The sequence below is a fragment of the Balaenoptera physalus genome (genome assembly GCF_965194825.1).
Source record: "Balaenoptera physalus genome assembly, chromosome: 21".
Taxonomy (NCBI): Eukaryota; Metazoa; Chordata; class Mammalia; order Artiodactyla; family Balaenopteridae; genus Balaenoptera; species Balaenoptera physalus.
The window spans coordinates 7,006,720-7,029,495 of NC_138902.1; positions in this window are offsets into that span (position 1 = coordinate 7,006,720).

Below are 22,776 nucleotides of genomic sequence, written 5' to 3' on the forward strand. Positions count from 1 at the left end.
TGGAAACTGCTAAGCGCTTTCGCTTCAGCAAGGCTTTTCAGGCCTTAGCTTGAGGCAAAGACTCACGTCAAGTTGCCCTGTAGCTCTAGAGCAGGACAGCAGGAGCTCCCACCCATGCTATGGAAGCACCGTGTTTCCTTAGAGAAAACTACTTCTCTTTCGTGAGGGCTGCCTACAAAGACCAGAAGCCAGGTAAAAACAGTGTTATTTAGGATTCTTCAGGGAAGCATGTTTAGAGATTTAACATGGGAAAGCAAGGCTTGTGCCTTCAGGTCTTCTTCTCCGGTTAAAATGCAGCCGAAACCCTTCTGATTTCTAACAAGTCAATGGAGACTCTAGCTACACCCTGGTCCCTTGCTGAATCAACTTTTCTTCACAGGGTTTTCGGCATGTATCGAACTCCCTCATTCTTGGAACGCTCTAGGTAACCCCTCGGGCCTAAACCTATTCTAAAGTCCTGCAGTGCAACAGGAACAACTTTGCTTAGATTCCAGTAGGAATGCAACCTGCTTTCTCCTGTAGGTATGGGGTCCTTGGGTAAGAGTTCCTAGAAGAAGGCGAAGCAGATTGTGTTTCTTAGTGTAGCTCCAATGAGGGCAATGAGGCAGACTTCCATGGCATGTAGGTCGTGAGAGAACAGAATTCCTGGAGCTGTTGAAGAGCTGAGTCCACCTAACTTCCTAAGGAAGGGTGCAGCGAGTTGTCCTACACTCTGAATACATAGAGTGACTGGGAAAGGCTTCTAAGTCTGGATGTTACTTAGAAGAGCAAAGGAGACTGCTGGTACTCAATGTATTTGTAGGAAAAAGGGTGCCTACACTAGGGTGCCTAGTGTCTGGTAGAGTGAAGAAACGTTCAAGTAAAGCAGAACTTCCAATACGACATAATGGAAAATGCTAAGCGCTTTCGCTTCAGCAGGGCTTTTCAGGCCTTAGCTTGAGGCAAGGACTCACGTCAAGTTACCCTGTAGCTCTAGAGCATGACAGGAGGAACTCCCACCCATGCTAGGGAAGCACCGTGTTTCCTTAGAGAAACTCCTTTTCTTTCCAGAGGGCTGCCCACAGTGAATAGAGGCCAGTCAAAGCAGTGTTATTTAGGTATCTCAGGCTGGCATGGATAGAGATTTAAAATGGGAACGCAAGGCTTAGGCATTCAAGTCTTCTTTTCTGGTGAACATGCACCCGGACACCTTCTTTTATCTAAAAAGTCCAAAGAGACTCTAGCTACACTCTGGTCCCTTGCTGAATCAACTTTTCTTCACAGAGTGTTCTGCATATATGGAACTCCCTCATCCTTGGAACGTTCTACCAGTGCTATTGGGCCGAAGCCTAGTTTAAAGTCCTGCATTTTAACAGGAAAAACGGTGATTTGGTTCCAGTAGGAATGCAAGCCTCCTCTCTCCTGTAGGTATGGGGTCATTGGGTAAGAGTTCCTAGAGGTAGGCGAAGCAGATTGTGTATCTTTGTGAAGCTCCACAGAGGGCAATGAGGCAGACTTCCATGGCATGTAGGACATGAGAGAACAGATCCCTGGAGCTGTTGAAGAGCTGAGTCCACCTAGCTTCCTAAGGAAGGGTGCTGCGAGTTGCCCTACACTCTGATTACATAGAGTGACTGGGAAAGGCTCCTAGGTCTGGATGTTTCTTAGAAGAGCAAAGGAGACTGCTGGTACTCACTGTATTTGTACGAAAAAGGGTGCCTACCCGAGTGTGCCTAGTGTCTGGTAAAGTGAAGAAACGTTCAAGTAATGCAGACCTTCGAATACGACATAATGGAAACTGCTAAGCGCTTTCGCTTCAGCAAGGCTTTTCAGGCCTTAGCTTGAGGCAAAGACTCACGTCAAGTTTCCCTGTAGCTCTAGAGCAGGACAGCAGGAGCTCCCACCCATGCTATGGAAGCACCGTGTTTCCTTAGAGAACACTACTTCTCTTTCGTGAGGGCTGCCTACAAAGACCAGAAGCCAGGTAAAAACAGTGTTATTTAGGATTCTTCAGGGAAGCATGTTTAGAGATTTAACATGGGAAAGCAAGGCTTGTGCCTTCAGGTCTTCTTCTCCGGTTAAAATGCAGCCGAAACCCTTCTGATTTCTAACAAGTCAATAGAGACTCTAGCTACACCCTGGTCCCTTGCTGAATCAACTTTTCTTCACAGGGTTTTCGGCATGTATCGAACTCCCTCATTCTTGGAACGCTCTAGGTAACCCTTCGGGCCTAAACCTATTCTAAAGTCCTGCAGTGCAACAGGAACAACTTTGCTTAGATTCCAGTAGGAATGCAACCTGCTTTCTCCTGTAGGTATGGGGTCCTTGGGTAAGAGTTCCTAGAAGAAGGCGAAGCAGATTGTGTTTCTTAGTGTTGCTCCAATGAGGGCAATGAGGCAGACTTCCATGGCATGTAGGTCGTGAGAGAACAGAATTCCTGGAGCTGTTGAAGAGCTGAGTCCACCTAACTTCCTAAGGAAGGGTGCAGCGAGTTGTCCTACACTCTGAATACATAGAGTGACTGGGAAAGGCTTCTAAGTCTGGATGTTACTTAGAAGAGCAAAGGAGACTGCTGGTACTCAATGTATTTGTAGGAAAAAGGGTGCCTACACTAGGGTGCCTAGTGTCTGGGAGAGTGAAGAAACGTTCAAGTAAAGCAGAACTTCCAATACGACATAATGGAAAATGCTAAGCGCTTCCGCTTCAGCAGGGCTTTTCAGGCCTTAGCTTGAGGCAAGGACTCACGTCAAGTTACCCTGTAGCTCTAGAGCATGACAGGAGGAACTCCCACCCATGCTAGGGAAGCACCGTGTTTCCTTAGAGAAACTCCTTTTCTTTCCAGAGGGCTGCCCACAGTGAATAGAGGCCAGTCAAAGCAGTGTTATTTAGGTATCTCAGGCTGGCATGGATAGAGATTTAAAATGGGAACGCAAGGCTTAGGCATTCAAGTCTTCTTTTCTGGTGAACATGCACCCGGACACCTTCTTTTATCTAAAAAGTCCAAAGAGACTCTAGCTACACTCTGGTCCCTTGCTGAATCAACTTTTCTTCACAGAGTGTTCTGCATATATGGAACTCCCTCATCCTTGGAACGTTCTACCAGTGCTATTGGGCCGAAGCCTAGTTTAAAGTCCTGCATTTTAACAGGAAAAACGGTGATTTGGTTCCAGTAGGAATGCAAGCCTCCTCTCTCCTGTAGGTATGGGGTCATTGGGTAAGAGTTCCTAGAGGTAGGCGAAGCAGATTGTGTATCTTTGTGAAGCTCCACAGAGGGCAATGAGGCAGACTTCCATGGCATGTAGGACATGAGAGAACAGATCCCTGGAGCTGTTGAAGAGCTGAGTCCACCTAGCTTCCTAAGGAAGGGTGCTGCGAGTTGCCCTACACTCTGATTACATAGAGTGACTGGGAAAGGCTCCTAGGTCTGGATGTTTCTTAGAAGAGCAAAGGAGACTGCTGGTACTCACTGTATTTGTACGAAAAAGGGTGCCTACCCGAGTGTGCCTAGTGTCTGGTAAAGTGAAGAAACGTTCAAGTAATGCAGACCTTCGAATACGACATAATGGAAACTGCTAAGCGCTTTCGCTTCAGCAAGGCTTTTCAGGCCTTAGCTTGAGGCAAAGACTCACGTCAAGTTTCCCTGTAGCTCTAGAGCAGGACAGCAGGAGCTCCCACCCATGCTATGGAAGCACCGTGTTTCCTTAGAGAAAACTACTTCTCTTTCGTGAGGGCTGCCTACAAAGACCAGAAGCCAGGTAAAAACAGTGTTATTTAGGATTCTTCAGGGAAGCATGTTTAGAGATTTAACATGGGAAAGCAAGGCTTGTGCCTTCAGGTCTTCTTCTCCGGTTAAAATGCAGCGGAAACCCTTCTGATTTCTAACAAGTCAATAGAGACTCTAGCTACACCCTGGTCCCTTGCTGAATCAACTTTTCTTCACAGGGTTTTCGGCATGTATCGAACTCCCTCATTCTTGGAACGCTCTAGGTAACCCTTCGGGCCTAAACCTCTTCTAAAGTCCTGCAGTGCAACAGGAACAACTTTGCTTAGATTCCAGTAGGAATGCAACCTGCTTTCTCCTGTAGGTATGGGGTCCTTGGGTAAGAGTTCCTAGAAGAAGGCGAAGCAGATTGTGTTTCTTAGTGTAGCTCCAATGAGGGCAATGAGGCAGACTTCCATGGCATGTAGGTCGTGAGAGAACAGAATTCCTGGAGCTGTTGAAGAGCTGAGTCCACCTAACTTCCTAAGGAAGGGTGCAGCGAGTTGTCCTACACTCTGAATACATAGAGTGACTGGGAAAGGCTTCTAAGTCTGGATGTTACTTAGAAGAGCAAAGGAGACTGCTGGTACTCAATGTATTTGTAGGAAAAAGGGTGCCTACACTAGGGTGCCTAGTGTCTGGTAGAGTGAAGAAACGTTCAAGTAAAGCAGAACTTCCAATACGACATAATGGAAAATGCTAAGCGCTTTCGCTTCAGCAGGGCTTTTCAGGCCTTAGCTTGAGGCAAGGACTCACGTCAAGTTACCCTGTAGCTCTAGAGCATGACAGGAGGAACTCCCACCCATGCTAGGGAAGCACCGTGTTTCCTTAGAGAAACTCCTTTTCTTTCCAGAGGGCTGCCCACAGTGAATAGAGGCCAGTCAAAGCAGTGTTATTTAGGTATCTCAGGCTGGCATGGATAGAGATTTAAAATGGGAACGCAAGGCTTAGGCATTCAAGTCTTCTTTTCTGGTGAACATGCACCCGGACACCTTCTTTTATCTAAAAAGTCCAAAGAGACTCTAGCTACACTCTGGTCCCTTGCTGAATCAACTTTTCTTCACAGAGTGTTCTGCATATATGGAACTCCCTCATCCTTGGAACGTTCTACCAGTGCTATTGGGCCGAAGCCTAGTTTAAAGTCCTGCATTTTAACAGGAAAAACGGTGATTTGGTTCCAGTAGGAATGCAAGCCTCCTCTCTCCTGTAGGTATGGGGTCATTGGGTAAGAGTTCCTAGAGGTAGGCGAAGCAGATTGTGTATCTTTGTGAAGCTCCACAGAGGGCAATGAGGCAGACTTCCATGGCATGTAGGACATGAGAGAACAGATCCCTGGAGCTGTTGAAGAGCTGAGTCCACCTAGCTTCCTAAGGAAGGGTGCTGCGAGTTGCCCTACACTCTGATTACATAGAGTGACTGGGAAAGGCTCCTAGGTCTGGATGTTTCTTAGAAGAGCAAAGGAGACTGCTGGTACTCACTGTATTTGTACGAAAAAGGGTGCCTACCCGAGTGTGCCTAGTGTCTGGTAAAGTGAAGAAACGTTCAAGTAATGCAGACCTTCGAATACGACATAATGGAAACTGCTAAGCGCTTTCGCTTCAGCAAGGCTTTTCAGGCCTTAGCTTGAGGCAAAGACTCACGTCAAGTTGCCCTGTAGCTCTAGAGCAGGACAGCAGGAGCTCCCACCCATGCTATGGAAGCACCGTGTTTCCTTAGAGAAAACTACTTCTCTTTCGTGAGGGCTGCCTACAAAGACCAGAAGCCAGGTAAAAACAGTGTTATTTAGGCTTCTTCAGGGAAGCATGTTTAGAGATTTAACATGGGAAAGCAAGGCTTGTGCCTTCAGGTCTTCTTCTCCGGTTAAAATGCAGCCGAAACCCTTCTGATTTCTAACAAGTCAATAGAGACTCTAGCTACACCCTGGTCCCTTGCTGAATCAACTTTTCTTCACAGGGTTTTCGGCATGTATCGAACTCCCTCATTCTTGGAACGCTCTAGGTAACCCTTCGGGCCTAAACCTCTTCTAAAGTCCTGCAGTGCAACAGGAACAACTTTGCTTAGATTCCAGTAGGAATGCAACCTGCTTTCTCCTGTAGGTATGGGGTCCTTGGGTAAGAGTTCCTAGAAGAAGGCGAAGCAGATTGTGTTTCTTAGTGTAGCTCCAATGAGGGCAATGAGGCAGACTTCCATGGCATGTAGGTCGTGAGAGAACAGAATTCCTGGAGCTGTTGAAGAGCTGAGTCCACCTAACTTCCTAAGGAAGGGTGCAGCGAGTTGTCCTACACTCTGAATACATAGAGTGACTGGGAAAGGCTTCTAAGTCTGGATGTTACTTAGAAGAGCAAAGGAGACTGCTGGTACTCAATGTATTTGTAGGAAAAAGGGTGCCTACACTAGGGTGCCTAGTGTCTGGTAGAGTGAAGAAACGTTCAAGTAAAGCAGAACTTCCAATACGACATAATGGAAAATGCTAAGCGCTTTCGCTTCAGCAGGGCTTTTCAGGCCTTAGCTTGAGGCAAGGACTCACGTCAAGTTACCCTGTAGCTCTAGAGCATGACAGGAGGAACTCCCACCCATGCTAGGGAAGCACCGTGTTTCCTTAGAGAAACTCCTTTTCTTTCCAGAGGGCTGCCCACAGTGAATAGAGGCCAGTCAAAGCAGTGTTATTTAGGTATCTCAGGCTGGCATGGATAGAGATTTAAAATGGGAACGCAAGGCTTAGGCATTCAAGTCTTCTTTTCTGGTGAACATGCACCCGGACACCTTCTTTTATCTAAAAAGTCCAAAGAGACTCTAGCTACACTCTGGTCCCTTGCTGAATCAACTTTTCTTCACAGAGTGTTCTGCATATATGGAACTCCCTCATCCTTGGAACGTTCTACCAGTGCTATTGGGCCGAAGCCTAGTTTAAAGTCCTGCATTTTAACAGGAAAAACGGTGATTTGGTTCCAGTAGGAATGCAAGCCTCCTCTCTCCTGTAGGTATGGGGTCATTGGGTAAGAGTTCCTAGAGGTAGGCGAAGCAGATTGTGTATCTTTGTGAAGCTCCACAGAGGGCAATGAGGCAGACTTCCATGGCATGTAGGACATGAGAGAACAGATCCCTGGAGCTGTTGAAGAGCTGAGTCCACCTAGCTTCCTAAGGAAGGGTGCTGCGAGTTGCCCTACACTCTGATTACATAGAGTGACTGGGAAAGGCTCCTAGGTCTGGATGTTTCTTAGAAGAGCAAAGGAGACTGCTGGTACTCACTGTATTTGTACGAAAAAGGGTGCCTACCCGAGTGTGCCTAGTGTCTGGTAAAGTGAAGAAACGTTCAAGTAATGCAGACCTTCGAATACGACATAATGGAAACTGCTAAGCGCTTTCGCTTCAGCAAGGCTTTTCAGGCCTTAGCTTGAGGCAAAGACTCACGTCAAGTTTCCCTGTAGCTCTAGAGCAGGACAGCAGGAGCTCCCACCCATGCTATGGAAGCACCGTGTTTCCTTAGAGAACACTACTTCTCTTTCGTGAGGGCTGCCTACAAAGACCAGAAGCCAGGTAAAAACAGTGTTATTTAGGATTCTTCAGGGAAGCATGTTTAGAGATTTAACATGGGAAAGCAAGGCTTGTGCCTTCAGGTCTTCTTCTCCGGTTAAAATGCAGCGGAAACCCTTCTGATTTCTAACAAGTCAATAGAGACTCTAGCTACACCCTGGTCCCTTACTGAATCAACTTTTCTTCACAGGGTTTTCGGCATGTATCGAACTCCCTCATTCTTGGAACGCTCTAGGTAACCCTTCGGGCCTAAACCTCTTCTAAAGTCCTGCAGTCTAACAGGAAAAACTTTGCTTAGATTCCAGTAGGAATGCAACCTGCTTTCTCCTGTAGGTATGGGGTCCTTGGGTAAGAGTTCCTAGAAGAAGGCGAAGCAGATTGTGTTTCTTAGTGTTGCTCCAATGAGGGCAATGAGGCAGACTTCCATGGCATGTAGGTCGTGAGAGAACAGAATTCCTGGAGCTGTTGAAGAGCTGAGTCCACCTAACTTCCTAAGGAAGGGTGCAGCGAGTTGTCCTACACTCTGAATACATAGAGTGACTGGGAAAGGCTTCTAAGTCTGGATGTTACTTAGAAGAGCAAAGGAGACTGCTGGTACTCAATGTATTTGTAGGAAAAAGGGTGCCTACACTAGGGTGCCTAGTGTCTGGTAGAGTGAAGAAACGTTCAAGTAAAGCAGAACTTCCAATACGACATAATGGAAAATGCTAAGCGCTTTCGCTTCAGCAGGGCTTTTCAGGCCTTAGCTTGAGGCAAGGACTCACGTCAAGTTACCCTGTAGCTCTAGAGCATGACAGGAGGAACTCCCACCCATGCTAGGGAAGCACCGTGTTTCCTTAGAGAAACTCCTTTTCTTTCCAGAGGGCTGCCCACAGTGAATAGAGGCCAGTCAAAGCAGTGTTATTTAGGTATCTCAGGCTGGCATGGATAGAGATTTAAAATGGGAACGCAAGGCTTAGGCATTCAAGTCTTCTTTTCTGGTGAACATGCACCCGGACACCTTCTTTTATCTAAAAAGTCCAAAGAGACTCTAGCTACACTCTGGTCCCTTGCTGAATCAACTTTTCTTCACAGAGTGTTCTGCATATATGGAACTCCCTCATCCTTGGAACGTTCTACCAGTGCTATTGGGCCGAAGCCTAGTTTAAAGTCCTGCATTTTAACAGGAAAAACGGTGATTTGGTTCCAGTAGGAATGCAAGCCTCCTCTCTCCTGTAGGTATGGGGTCATTGGGTAAGAGTTCCTAGAGGTAGGCGAAGCAGATTGTGTATCTTTGTGAAGCTCCACAGAGGGCAATGAGGCAGACTTCCATGGCATGTAGGACATGAGAGAACAGATCCCTGGAGCTGTTGAAGAGCTGAGTCCACCTAGCTTCCTAAGGAAGGGTGCTGCGAGTTGCCCTACACTCTGATTACATAGAGTGACTGGGAAAGGCTCCTAGGTCTGGATGTTTCTTAGAAGAGCAAAGGAGACTGCTGGTACTCACTGTATTTGTACGAAAAAGGGTGCCTACCCGAGTGTGCCTAGTGTCTGGTAAAGTGAAGAAACGTTCAAGTAATGCAGACCTTCGAATACGACATAATGGAAACTGCTAAGCGCTTTCGCTTCAGCAAGGCTTTTCAGGCCTTAGCTTGAGGCAAAGACTCACGTCAAGTTTCCCTGTAGCTCTAGAGCAGGACAGCAGGAGCTCCCACCCATGCTATGGAAGCACCGTGTTTCCTTAGAGAAAACTACTTCTCTTTCGTGAGGGCTGCCTACAAAGACCAGAAGCCAGGTAAAAACAGTGTTATTTAGGATTCTTCAGGGAAGCATGTTTAGAGATTTAACATGGGAAAGCAAGGCTTGTGCCTTCAGGTCTTCTTCTCCGGTTAAAATGCAGCGGAAACCCTTCTGATTTCTAACAAGTCAATAGAGACTCTAGCTACACCCTGGTCCCTTGCTGAATCAACTTTTCTTCACAGGGTTTTCGGCATGTATCGAACTCCCTCATTCTTGGAACGCTCTAGGTAACCCTTCGGGCCTAAACCTCTTCTAAAGTCCTGCAGTGCAACAGGAACAACTTTGCTTAGATTCCAGTAGGAATGCAACCTGCTTTCTCCTGTAGGTATGGGGTCCTTGGGTAAGAGTTCCTAGAAGAAGGCGAAGCAGATTGTGTTTCTTAGTGTAGCTCCAATGAGGGCAATGAGGCAGACTTCCATGGCATGTAGGTCGTGAGAGAACAGAATTCCTGGAGCTGTTGAAGAGCTGAGTCCACCTAACTTCCTAAGGAAGGGTGCAGCGAGTTGTCCTACACTCTGAATACATAGAGTGACTGGGAAAGGCTTCTAAGTCTGGATGTTACTTAGAAGAGCAAAGGAGACTGCTGGTACTCAATGTATTTGTAGGAAAAAGGGTGCCTACACTAGGGTGCCTAGTGTCTGGTAGAGTGAAGAAACGTTCAAGTAAAGCAGAACTTCCAATACGACATAATGGAAAATGCTAAGCGCTTTCGCTTCAGCAGGGCTTTTCAGGCCTTAGCTTGAGGCAAGGACTCACGTCAAGTTACCCTGTAGCTCTAGAGCATGACAGGAGGAACTCCCACCCATGCTAGGGAAGCACCGTGTTTCCTTAGAGAAACTCCTTTTCTTTCCAGAGGGCTGCCCACAGTGAATAGAGGCCAGTCAAAGCAGTGTTATTTAGGTATCTCAGGCTGGCATGGATAGAGATTTAAAATGGGAACGCAAGGCTTAGGCATTCAAGTCTTCTTTTCTGGTGAACATGCACCCGGACACCTTCTTTTATCTAAAAAGTCCAAAGAGACTCTAGCTACACTCTGGTCCCTTGCTGAATCAACTTTTCTTCACAGAGTGTTCTGCATATATGGAACTCCCTCATCCTTGGAACGTTCTACCAGTGCTATTGGGCCGAAGCCTAGTTTAAAGTCCTGCATTTTAACAGGAAAAACGGTGATTTGGTTCCAGTAGGAATGCAAGCCTCCTCTCTCCTGTAGGTATGGGGTCATTGGGTAAGAGTTCCTAGAGGTAGGCGAAGCAGATTGTGTATCTTTGTGAAGCTCCACAGAGGGCAATGAGGCAGACTTCCATGGCATGTAGGACATGAGAGAACAGATCCCTGGAGCTGTTGAAGAGCTGAGTCCACCTAGCTTCCTAAGGAAGGGTGCTGCGAGTTGCCCTACACTCTGATTACATAGAGTGACTGGGAAAGGCTCCTAGGTCTGGATGTTTCTTAGAAGAGCAAAGGAGACTGCTGGTACTCACTGTATTTGTACGAAAAAGGGTGCCTACCCGAGTGTGCCTAGTGTCTGGTAAAGTGAAGAAACGTTCAAGTAATGCAGACCTTCGAATACGACATAATGGAAACTGCTAAGCGCTTTCGCTTCAGCAAGGCTTTTCAGGCCTTAGCTTGAGGCAAAGACTCACGTCAAGTTTCCCTGTAGCTCTAGAGCAGGACAGCAGGAGCTCCCACCCATGCTATGGAAGCACCGTGTTTCCTTAGAGAAAACTACTTCTCTTTCGTGAGGGCTGCCTACAAAGACCAGAAGCCAGGTAAAAACAGTGTTATTTAGGATTCTTCAGGGAAGCATGTTTAGAGATTTAACATGGGAAAGCAAGGCTTGTGCCTTCAGGTCTTCTTCTCCGGTTAAAATGCAGCGGAAACCCTTCTGATTTCTAACAAGTCAATAGAGACTCTAGCTACACCCTGGTCCCTTGCTGAATCAACTTTTCTTCACAGGGTTTTCGGCATGTATCGAACTCCCTCATTCTTGGAACGCTCTAGGTAACCCTTCGGGCCTAAACCTCTTCTAAAGTCCTGCAGTGCAACAGGAACAACTTTGCTTAGATTCCAGTAGGAATGCAACCTGCTTTCTCCTGTAGGTATGGGGTCCTTGGGTAAGAGTTCCTAGAAGAAGGCGAAGCAGATTGTGTTTCTTAGTGTAGCTCCAATGAGGGCAATGAGGCAGACTTCCATGGCATGTAGGTCGTGAGAGAACAGAATTCCTGGAGCTGTTGAAGAGCTGAGTCCACCTAACTTCCTAAGGAAGGGTGCAGCGAGTTGTCCTACACTCTGAATACATAGAGTGACTGGGAAAGGCTTCTAAGTCTGGATGTTACTTAGAAGAGCAAAGGAGACTGCTGGTACTCAATGTATTTGTAGGAAAAAGGGTGCCTACACTAGGGTGCCTAGTGTCTGGTAGAGTGAAGAAACGTTCAAGTAAAGCAGAACTTCCAATACGACATAATGGAAAATGCTAAGCGCTTTCGCTTCAGCAGGGCTTTTCAGGCCTTAGCTTGAGGCAAGGACTCACGTCAAGTTACCCTGTAGCTCTAGAGCATGACAGGAGGAACTCCCACCCATGCTAGGGAAGCACCGTGTTTCCTTAGAGAAACTCCTTTTCTTTCCAGAGGGCTGCCCACAGTGAATAGAGGCCAGTCAAAGCAGTGTTATTTAGGTATCTCAGGCTGGCATGGATAGAGATTTAAAATGGGAACGCAAGGCTTAGGCATTCAAGTCTTCTTTTCTGGTGAACATGCACCCGGACACCTTCTTTTATCTAAAAAGTCCAAAGAGACTCTAGCTACACTCTGGTCCCTTGCTGAATCAACTTTTCTTCACAGAGTGTTCTGCATATATGGAACTCCCTCATCCTTGGAACGTTCTACCAGTGCTATTGGGCCGAAGCCTAGTTTAAAGTCCTGCATTTTAACAGGAAAAACGGTGATTTGGTTCCAGTAGGAATGCAAGCCTCCTCTCTCCTGTAGGTATGGGGTCATTGGGTAAGAGTTCCTAGAGGTAGGCGAAGCAGATTGTGTATCTTTGTGAAGCTCCACAGAGGGCAATGAGGCAGACTTCCATGGCATGTAGGACATGAGAGAACAGATCCCTGGAGCTGTTGAAGAGCTGAGTCCACCTAGCTTCCTAAGGAAGGGTGCTGCGAGTTGCCCTACACTCTGATTACATAGAGTGACTGGGAAAGGCTCCTAGGTCTGGATGTTTCTTAGAAGAGCAAAGGAGACTGCTGGTACTCACTGTATTTGTACGAAAAAGGGTGCCTACCCGAGTGTGCCTAGTGTCTGGTAAAGTGAAGAAACGTTCAAGTAATGCAGACCTTCGAATACGACATAATGGAAACTGCTAAGCGCTTTCGCTTCAGCAAGGCTTTTCAGGCCTTAGCTTGAGGCAAAGACTCACGTCAAGTTTCCCTGTAGCTCTAGAGCAGGACAGCAGGAGCTCCCACCCATGCTATGGAAGCACCGTGTTTCCTTAGAGAAAACTACTTCTCTTTCGTGAGGGCTGCCTACAAAGACCAGAAGCCAGGTAAAAACAGTGTTATTTAGGATTCTTCAGGGAAGCATGTTTAGAGATTTAACATGGGAAAGCAAGGCTTGTGCCTTCAGGTCTTCTTCTCCGGTTAAAATGCAGCCGAAACCCTTCTGATTTCTAACAAGTCAATAGAGACTCTAGCTACACCCTGGTCCCTTGCTGAATCAACTTTTCTTCACAGGGTTTTCGGCATGTATCGAACTCCCTCATTCTTGGAACGCTCTAGGTAACCCTTCGGGCCTAAACCTATTCTAAAGTCCTGCAGTGCAACAGGAACAACTTTGCTTAGATTCCAGTAGGAATGCAACCTGCTTTCTCCTGTAGGTATGGGGTCCTTGGGTAAGAGTTCCTAGAAGAAGGCGAAGCAGATTGTGTTTCTTAGTGTTGCTCCAATGAGGGCAATGAGGCAGACTTCCATGGCATGTAGGTCGTGAGAGAACAGAATTCCTGGAGCTGTTGAAGAGCTGAGTCCACCTAACTTCCTAAGGAAGGGTGCAGCGAGTTGTCCTACACTCTGAATACATAGAGTGACTGGGAAAGGCTTCTAAGTCTGGATGTTACTTAGAAGAGCAAAGGAGACTGCTGGTACTCAATGTATTTGTAGGAAAAAGGGTGCCTACACTAGGGTGCCTAGTGTCTGGTAGAGTGAAGAAACGTTCAAGTAAAGCAGAACTTCCAATACGACATAATGGAAAATGCTAAGCGCTTCCGCTTCAGCAGGGCTTTTCAGGCCTTAGCTTGAGGCAAGGACTCACGTCAAGTTACCCTGTAGCTCTAGAGCATGACAGGAGGAACTCCCACCCATGCTAGGGAAGCACCGTGTTTCCTTAGAGAAACTCCTTTTCTTTCCAGAGGGCTGCCCACAGTGAATAGAGGCCAGTCAAAGCAGTGTTATTTAGGTATCTCAGGCTGGCATGGATAGAGATTTAAAATGGGAACGCAAGGCTTAGGCATTCAAGTCTTCTTTTCTGGTGAACATGCACCCGGACACCTTCTTTTATCTAAAAAGTCCAAAGAGACTCTAGCTACACTCTGGTCCCTTGCTGAATCAACTTTTCTTCACAGAGTGTTCTGCATATATGGAACTCCCTCATCCTTGGAACGTTCTACCAGTGCTATTGGGCCGAAGCCTAGTTTAAAGTCCTGCATTTTAACAGGAAAAACGGTGATTTGGTTCCAGTAGGAATGCAAGCCTCCTCTCTCCTGTAGGTATGGGGTCATTGGGTAAGAGTTCCTAGAGGTAGGCGAAGCAGATTGTGTATCTTTGTGAAGCTCCACAGAGGGCAATGAGGCAGACTTCCATGGCATGTAGGACATGAGAGAACAGATCCCTGGAGCTGTTGAAGAGCTGAGTCCACCTAGCTTCCTAAGGAAGGGTGCTGCGAGTTGCCCTACACTCTGATTACATAGAGTGACTGGGAAAGGCTCCTAGGTCTGGATGTTTCTTAGAAGAGCAAAGGAGACTGCTGGTACTCACTGTATTTGTACGAAAAAGGGTGCCTACCCGAGTGTGCCTAGTGTCTGGTAAAGTGAAGAAACGTTCAAGTAATGCAGACCTTCGAATACGACATAATGGAAACTGCTAAGCGCTTTCGCTTCAGCAAGGCTTTTCAGGCCTTAGCCTGAGGCAAAGACTCACGTCAAGTTGCCCTGTAGCTCTAGAGCAGGACAGCAGGAGCTCCCACCCATGCTATGGAAGCACCGTGTTTCCTTAGAGAAAACTACTTCTCTTTCGTGAGGGCTGCCTACAAAGACCAGAAGCCAGGTAAAAACAGTGTTATTTAGGCTTCTTCAGGGAAGCATGTTTAGAGATTTAACATGGGAAAGCAAGGCTTGTGCCTTCAGGTCTTCTTCTCCGGTTAAAATGCAGCCGAAACCCTTCTGATTTCTAACAAGTCAATAGAGACTCTAGCTACACCCTGGTCCCTTGCTGAATCAACTTTTCTTCACAGGGTTTTCGGCATGTATCGAACTCCCTCATTCTTGGAACGCTCTAGGTAACCCTTCGGGCCTAAACCTCTTCTAAAGTCCTGCAGTGCAACAGGAACAACTTTGCTTAGATTCCAGTAGGAATGCAACCTGCTTTCTCCTGTAGGTATGGGGTCCTTGGGTAAGAGTTCCTAGAAGAAGGCGAAGCAGATTGTGTTTCTTAGTGTAGCTCCAATGAGGGCAATGAGGCAGACTTCCATGGCATGTAGGTCGTGAGAGAACAGAATTCCTGGAGCTGTTGAAGAGCTGAGTCCACCTAACTTCCTAAGGAAGGGTGCAGCGAGTTGTCCTACACTCTGAATACATAGAGTGACTGGGAAAGGCTTCTAAGTCTGGATGTTACTTAGAAGAGCAAAGGAGACTGCTGGTACTCAATGTATTTGTAGGAAAAAGGGTGCCTACACTAGGGTGCCTAGTGTCTGGTAGAGTGAAGAAACGTTCAAGTAAAGCAGAACTTCCAATACGACATAATGGAAAATGCTAAGCGCTTTCGCTTCAGCAGGGCTTTTCAGGCCTTAGCTTGAGGCAAGGACTCACGTCAAGTTACCCTGTAGCTCTAGAGCATGACAGGAGGAACTCCCACCCATGCTAGGGAAGCACCGTGTTTCCTTAGAGAAACTCCTTTTCTTTCCAGAGGGCTGCCCACAGTGAATAGAGGCCAGTCAAAGCAGTGTTATTTAGGTATCTCAGGCTGGCATGGATAGAGATTTAAAATGGGAACGCAAGGCTTAGGCATTCAAGTCTTCTTTTCTGGTGAACATGCACCCGGACACCTTCTTTTATCTAAAAAGTCCAAAGAGACTCTAGCTACACTCTGGTCCCTTGCTGAATCAACTTTTCTTCACAGAGTGTTCTGCATATATGGAACTCCCTCATCCTTGGAACGTTCTACCAGTGCTATTGGGCCGAAGCCTAGTTTAAAGTCCTGCATTTTAACAGGAAAAACGGTGATTTGGTTCCAGTAGGAATGCAAGCCTCCTCTCTCCTGTAGGTATGGGGTCATTGGGTAAGAGTTCCTAGAGGTAGGCGAAGCAGATTGTGTATCTTTGTGAAGCTCCACAGAGGGCAATGAGGCAGACTTCCATGGCATGTAGGACATGAGAGAACAGATCCCTGGAGCTGTTGAAGAGCTGAGTCCACCTAGCTTCCTAAGGAAGGGTGCTGCGAGTTGCCCTACACTCTGATTACATAGAGTGACTGGGAAAGGCTCCTAGGTCTGGATGTTTCTTAGAAGAGCAAAGGAGACTGCTGGTACTCACTGTATTTGTACGAAAAAGGGTGCCTACCCGAGTGTGCCTAGTGTCTGGTAAAGTGAAGAAACGTTCAAGTAATGCAGACCTTCGAATACGACATAATGGAAACTGCTAAGCGCTTTCGCTTCAGCAAGGCTTTTCAGGCCTTAGCTTGAGGCAAAGACTCACGTCAAGTTTCCCTGTAGCTCTAGAGCAGGACAGCAGGAGCTCCCACCCATGCTATGGAAGCACCGTGTTTCCTTAGAGAAAACTACTTCTCTTTCGTGAGGGCTGCCTACAAAGACCAGAAGCCAGGTAAAAACAGTGTTATTTAGGATTCTTCAGGGAAGCATGTTTAGAGATTTAACATGGGAAAGCAAGGCTTGTGCCTTCAGGTCTTCTTCTCCGGTTAAAATGCAGCGGAAACCCTTCTGATTTCTAACAAGTCAATAGAGACTCTAGCTACACCCTGGTCCCTTGCTGAATCAACTTTTCTTCACAGGGTTTTCGGCATGTATCGAACTCCCTCATTCTTGGAACGCTCTAGGTAACCCTTCGGGCCTAAACCTCTTCTAAAGTCCTGCAGTGCAACAGGAACAACTTTGCTTAGATTCCAGTAGGAATGCAACCTGCTTTCTCCTGTAGGTATGGGGTCCTTGGGTAAGAGTTCCTAGAAGAAGGCGAAGCAGATTGTGTTTCTTAGTGTAGCTCCAATGAGGGCAATGAGGCAGACTTCCATGGCATGTAGGTCGTGAGAGAACAGAATTCCTGGAGCTGTTGAAGAGCTGAGTCCACCTAACTTCCTAAGGAAGGGTGCAGCGAGTTGTCCTACACTCTGAATACATAGAGTGACTGGGAAAGGCTTCTAAGTCTGGATGTTACTTAGAAGAGCAAAGGAGACTGCTGGTACTCAATGTATTTGTAGGAAAAAGGGTGCCTACACTAGGGTGCCTAGTGTCTGGTAGAGTGAAGAAACGTTCAAGTAAAGCAGAACTTCCAATACGACATAATGGAAAATGCTAAGCGCTTTCGCTTCAGCAGGGCTTTTCAGGCCTTAGCTTGAGGCAAGGACTCACGTCAAGTTACCCTGTAGCTCTAGAGCATGACAGGAGGAACTCCCACCCATGCTAGGGAAGCACCGTGTTTCCTTAGAGAAACTCCTTTTCTTTCCAGAGGGCTGCCCACAGTGAATAGAGGCCAGTCAAAGCAGTGTTATTTAGGTATCTCAGGCTGGCATGGATAGAGATTTAAAATGGGAACGCAAGGCTTAGGCATTCAAGTCTTCTTTTCTGGTGAACATGCACCCGGACACCTTCTTTTATCTAAAAAGTCCAAAGAGACTCTAGCTACACTCTGGTCCCTTGCTGAATCAACTTTTCTTCACAGAGTGTTCTGCATATATGGAACTCCCTCATCCTTGGAACGTTCTACCAGTGCTATTGGGCCGAAGCCTAGTTTAAAGTCCTGCATTTTAACAGGAAAAACGGTGATTTGGTTCCAGTAGGAATGCAAGCCTCCTCTCTCCTGTAGGTATGGGGTCATTGGGTAAGAGTTCCTAGAGGTAGGCGAAGCAGATTGTGTATCTTTGTGAAGCTCCACAGAGGGCAATGAGGCAGACTTCCATGGCATGTAGGACATGAGAGAACAGATCCCTGGAGCTGTTGAAGAGCTGAGTCCACCTAGCTTCCTAAGGAAGGGTGCTGCGAGTTGCCCTACACTCTGATTACATAGAGTGACTGGGAAAGGCTCCTAGGTCTGGATGTTTCTTAGAAGAGCAAAGGAGACTGCTGGTACTCACTGTATTTGTACGAAAAAGGGTGCCTACCCGAGTGTGCCTAGTGTCTGGTAAAGTGAAGAAACGTTCAAGTAATGCAGACCTTCGAATACGACATAATGGAAACTGCTAAGCGCTTTCGCTTCAGCAAGGCTTTTCAGGCCTTAGCTTGAGGCAAAGACTCACGTCAAGTTTCCCTGTAGCTCTAGAGCAGGACAGCAGGAGCTCCCACCCATGCTATGGAAGCACCGTGTTTCCTTAGAGAACACTACTTCTCTTTCGTGAGGGCTGCCTACAAAGACCAGAAGCCAGGTAAAAACAGTGTTATTTAGGATTCTTCAGGGAAGCATGTTTAGAGATTTAACATGGGAAAGCAAGGCTTGTGCCTTCAGGTCTTCTTCTCCGGTTAAAATGCAGCCGAAACCCTTCTGATTTCTAACAAGTCAATAGAGACTCTAGCTACACCCTGGTCCCTTGCTGAATCAACTTTTCTTCACAGGGTTTTCGGCATGTATCGAACTCCCTCATTCTTGGAACGCTCTAGGTAACCCTTCGGGCCTAAACCTATTCTAAAGTCCTGCAGTGCAACAGGAACAACTTTGCTTAGATTCCAGTAGGAATGCAACCTGCTTTCTCCTGTAGGTATGGGGTCCTTGGGTAAGAGTTCCTAGAAGAAGGCGAAGCAGATTGTGTTTCTTAGTGTTGCTCCAATGAGGGCAATGAGGCAGACTTCCATGGCATGTAGGTCGTGAGAGAACAGAATTCCTGGAGCTGTTGAAGAGCTGAGTCCACCTAACTTCCTAAGGAAGGGTGCAGCGAGTTGTCCTACACTCTGAATACATAGAGTGACTGGGAAAGGCTTCTAAGTCTGGATGTTACTTAGAAGAGCAAAGGAGACTGCTGGTACTCAATGTATTTGTAGGAAAAAGGGTGCCTACACTAGGGTGCCTAGTGTCTGGTAGAGTGAAGAAACGTTCAAGTAAAGCAGAACTTCCAATACGACATAATGGAAAATGCTAAGCGCTTCCGCTTCAGCAGGGCTTTTCAGGCCTTAGCTTGAGGCAAGGACTCACGTCAAGTTACCCTGTAGCTCTAGAGCATGACAGGAGGAACTCCCACCCATGCTAGGGAAGCACCGTGTTTCCTTAGAGAAACTCCTTTTCTTTCCAGAGGGCTGCCCACAGTGAATAGAGGCCAGTCAAAGCAGTGTTATTTAGGTATCTCAGGCTGGCATGGATAGAGATTTAAAATGGGAACGCAAGGCTTAGGCATTCAAGTCTTCTTTTCTGGTGAACATGCACCCGGACACCTTCTTTTATCTAAAAAGTCCAAAGAGACTCTAGCTACACTCTGGTCCCTTGCTGAATCAACTTTTCTTCACAGAGTGTTCTGCATATATGGAACTCCCTCATCCTTGGAACGTTCTACCAGTGCTATTGGGCCGAAGCCTAGTTTAAAGTCCTGCATTTTAACAGGAAAAACGGTGATTTGGTTCCAGTAGGAATGCAAGCCTCCTCTCTCCTGTAGGTATGGGGTCATTGGGTAAGAGTTCCTAGAGGTAGGCGAAGCAGATTGTGTATCTTTGTGAAGCTCCACAGAGGGCAATGAGGCAGACTTCCATGGCATGTAGGACATGAGAGAACAGATCCCTGGAGCTGTTGAAGAGCTGAGTCCACCTAGCTTCCTAAGGAAGGGTGCTGCGAGTTGCCCTACACTCTGATTACATAGAGTGACTGGGAAAGGCTCCTAGGTCTGGATGTTTCTTAGAAGAGCAAAGGAGACTGCTGGTACTCACTGTATTTGTACGAAAAAGGGTGCCTACCCGAGTGTGCCTAGTGTCTGGTAAAGTGAAGAAACGTTCAAGTAATGCAGACCTTCGAATACGACATAATGGAAACTGCTAAGCGCTTTCGCTTCAGCAAGGCTTTTCAGGCCTTAGCTTGAGGCAAAGACTCACGTCAAGTTTCCCTGTAGCTCTAGAGCAGGACAGCAGGAGCTCCCACCCATGCTATGGAAGCACCGTGTTTCCTTAGAGAAAACTACTTCTCTTTCGTGAGGGCTGCCTACAAAGACCAGAAGCCAGGTAAAAACAGTGTTATTTAGGATTCTTCAGGGAAGCATGTTTAGAGATTTAACATGGGAAAGCAAGGCTTGTGCCTTCAGGTCTTCTTCTCCGGTTAAAATGCAGCGGAAACCCTTCTGATTTCTAACAAGTCAATAGAGACTCTAGCTACACCCTGGTCCCTTGCTGAATCAACTTTTCTTCACAGGGTTTTCGGCATGTATCGAACTCCCTCATTCTTGGAACGCTCTAGGTAACCCTTCGGGCCTAAACCTCTTCTAAAGTCCTGCAGTGCAACAGGAACAACTTTGCTTAGATTCCAGTAGGAATGCAACCTGCTTTCTCCTGTAGGTATGGGGTCCTTGGGTAAGAGTTCCTAGAAGAAGGCGAAGCAGATTGTGTTTCTTAGTGTAGCTCCAATGAGGGCAATGAGGCAGACTTCCATGGCATGTAGGTCGTGAGAGAACAGAATTCCTGGAGCTGTTGAAGAGCTGAGTCCACCTAACTTCCTAAGGAAGGGTGCAGCGAGTTGTCCTACACTCTGAATACATAGAGTGACTGGGAAAGGCTTCTAAGTCTGGATGTTACTTAGAAGAGCAAAGGAGACTGCTGGTACTCAATGTATTTGTAGGAAAAAGGGTGCCTACACTAGGGTGCCTAGTGTCTGGTAGAGTGAAGAAACGTTCAAGTAAAGCAGAACTTCCAATACGACATAATGGAAAATGCTAAGCGCTTTCGCTTCAGCAGGGCTTTTCAGGCCTTAGCTTGAGGCAAGGACTCACGTCAAGTTACCCTGTAGCTCTAGAGCATGACAGGAGGAACTCCCACCCATGCTAGGGAAGCACCGTGTTTCCTTAGAGAAACTCCTTTTCTTTCCAGAGGGCTGCCCACAGTGAATAGAGGCCAGTCAAAGCAGTGTTATTTAGGTATCTCAGGCTGGCATGGATAGAGATTTAAAATGGGAACGCAAGGCTTAGGCATTCAAGTCTTCTTTTCTGGTGAACATGCACCCGGACACCTTCTTTTATCTAAAAAGTCCAAAGAGACTCTAGCTACACTCTGGTCCCTTGCTGAATCAACTTTTCTTCACAGAGTGTTCTGCATATATGGAACTCCCTCATCCTTGGAACGTTCTACCAGTGCTATTGGGCCGAAGCCTAGTTTAAAGTCCTGCATTTTAACAGGAAAAACGGTGATTTGGTTCCAGTAGGAATGCAAGCCTCCTCTCTCCTGTAGGTATGGGGTCATTGGGTAAGAGTTCCTAGAGGTAGGCGAAGCAGATTGTGTATCTTTGTGAAGCTCCACAGAGGGCAATGAGGCAGACTTCCATGGCATGTAGGACATGAGAGAACAGATCCCTGGAGCTGTTGAAGAGCTGAGTCCACCTAGCTTCCTAAGGAAGGGTGCTGCGAGTTGCCCTACACTCTGATTACATAGAGTGACTGGGAAAGGCTCCTAGGTCTGGATGTTTCTTAGAAGAGCAAAGGAGACTGCTGGTACTCACTGTATTTGTACGAAAAAGGGTGCCTACCCGAGTGTGCCTAGTGTCTGGTAAAGTGAAGAAACGTTCAAGTAATGCAGACCTTCGAATACGACATAATGGAAACTGCTAAGCGCTTTCGCTTCAGCAAGGCTTTTCAGGCCTTAGCTTGAGGCAAAGACTCACGTCAAGTTTCCCTGTAGCTCTAGAGCAGGACAGCAGGAGCTCCCACCCATGCTATGGAAGCACCGTGTTTCCTTAGAGAAAACTACTTCTCTTTCGTGAGGGCTGCCTACAAAGACCAGAAGCCAGGTAAAAACAGTGTTATTTAGGATTCTTCAGGGAAGCATGTTTAGAGATTTAACATGGGAAAGCAAGGCTTGTGCCTTCAGGTCTTCTTCTCCGGTTAAAATGCAGCCGAAACCCTTCTGATTTCTAACAAGTCAATAGAGACTCTAGCTACACCCTGGTCCCTTGCTGAATCAACTTTTCTTCACAGGGTTTTCGGCATGTATCGAACTCCCTCATTCTTGGAACGCTCTAGGTAACCCTTCGGGCCTAAACCTCTTCTAAAGTCCTGCAGTGCAACAGGAACAACTTTGCTTAGATTCCAGTAGGAATGCAACCTGCTTTCTCCTGTAGGTATGGGGTCCTTGGGTAAGAGTTCCTAGAAGAAGGCGAAGCAGATTGTGTTTCTTAGTGTAGCTCCAATGAGGGCAATGAGGCAGACTTCCATGGCATGTAGGTCGTGAGAGAACAGAATTCCTGGAGCTGTTGAAGAGCTGAGTCCACCTAACTTCCTAAGGAAGGGTGCAGCGAGTTGTCCTACACTCTGAATACATAGAGTGACTGGGAAAGGCTTCTAAGTCTGGATGTTACTTAGAAGAGCAAAGGAGACTGCTGGTACTCAATGTATTTGTAGGAAAAAGGGTGCCTACACTAGGGTGCCTAGTGTCTGGTAGAGTGAAGAAACGTTCAAGTAAAGCAGAACTTCCAATACGACATAATGGAAAATGCTAAGCGCTTTCGCTTCAGCAGGGCTTTTCAGGCCTTAGCTTGAGGCAAGGACTCACGTCAAGTTACCCTGTAGCTCTAGAGCATGACAGGAGGAACTCCCACCCATGCTAGGGAAGCACCGTGTTTCCTTAGAGAAACTCCTTTTCTTTCCAGAGGGCTGCCCACAGTGAATAGAGGCCAGTCAAAGCAGTGTTATTTAGGTATCTCAGGCTGGCATGGATAGAGATTTAAAATGGGAACGCAAGGCTTAGGCATTCAAGTCTTCTTTTCTGGTGAACATGCACCCGGACACCTTCTTTTATCTAAAAAGTCCAAAGAGACTCTAGCTACACTCTGGTCCCTTGCTGAATCAACTTTTCTTCACAGAGTGTTCTGCATATATGGAACTCCCTCATCCTTGGAACGTTCTACCAGTGCTATTGGGCCGAAGCCTAGTTTAAAGTCCTGCATTTTAACAGGAAAAACGGTGATTTGGTTCCAGTAGGAATGCAAGCCTCCTCTCTCCTGTAGGTATGGGGTCATTGGGTAAGAGTTCCTAGAGGTAGGCGAAGCAGATTGTGTATCTTTGTGAAGCTCCACAGAGGGCAATGAGGCAGACTTCCATGGCATGTAGGACATGAGAGAACA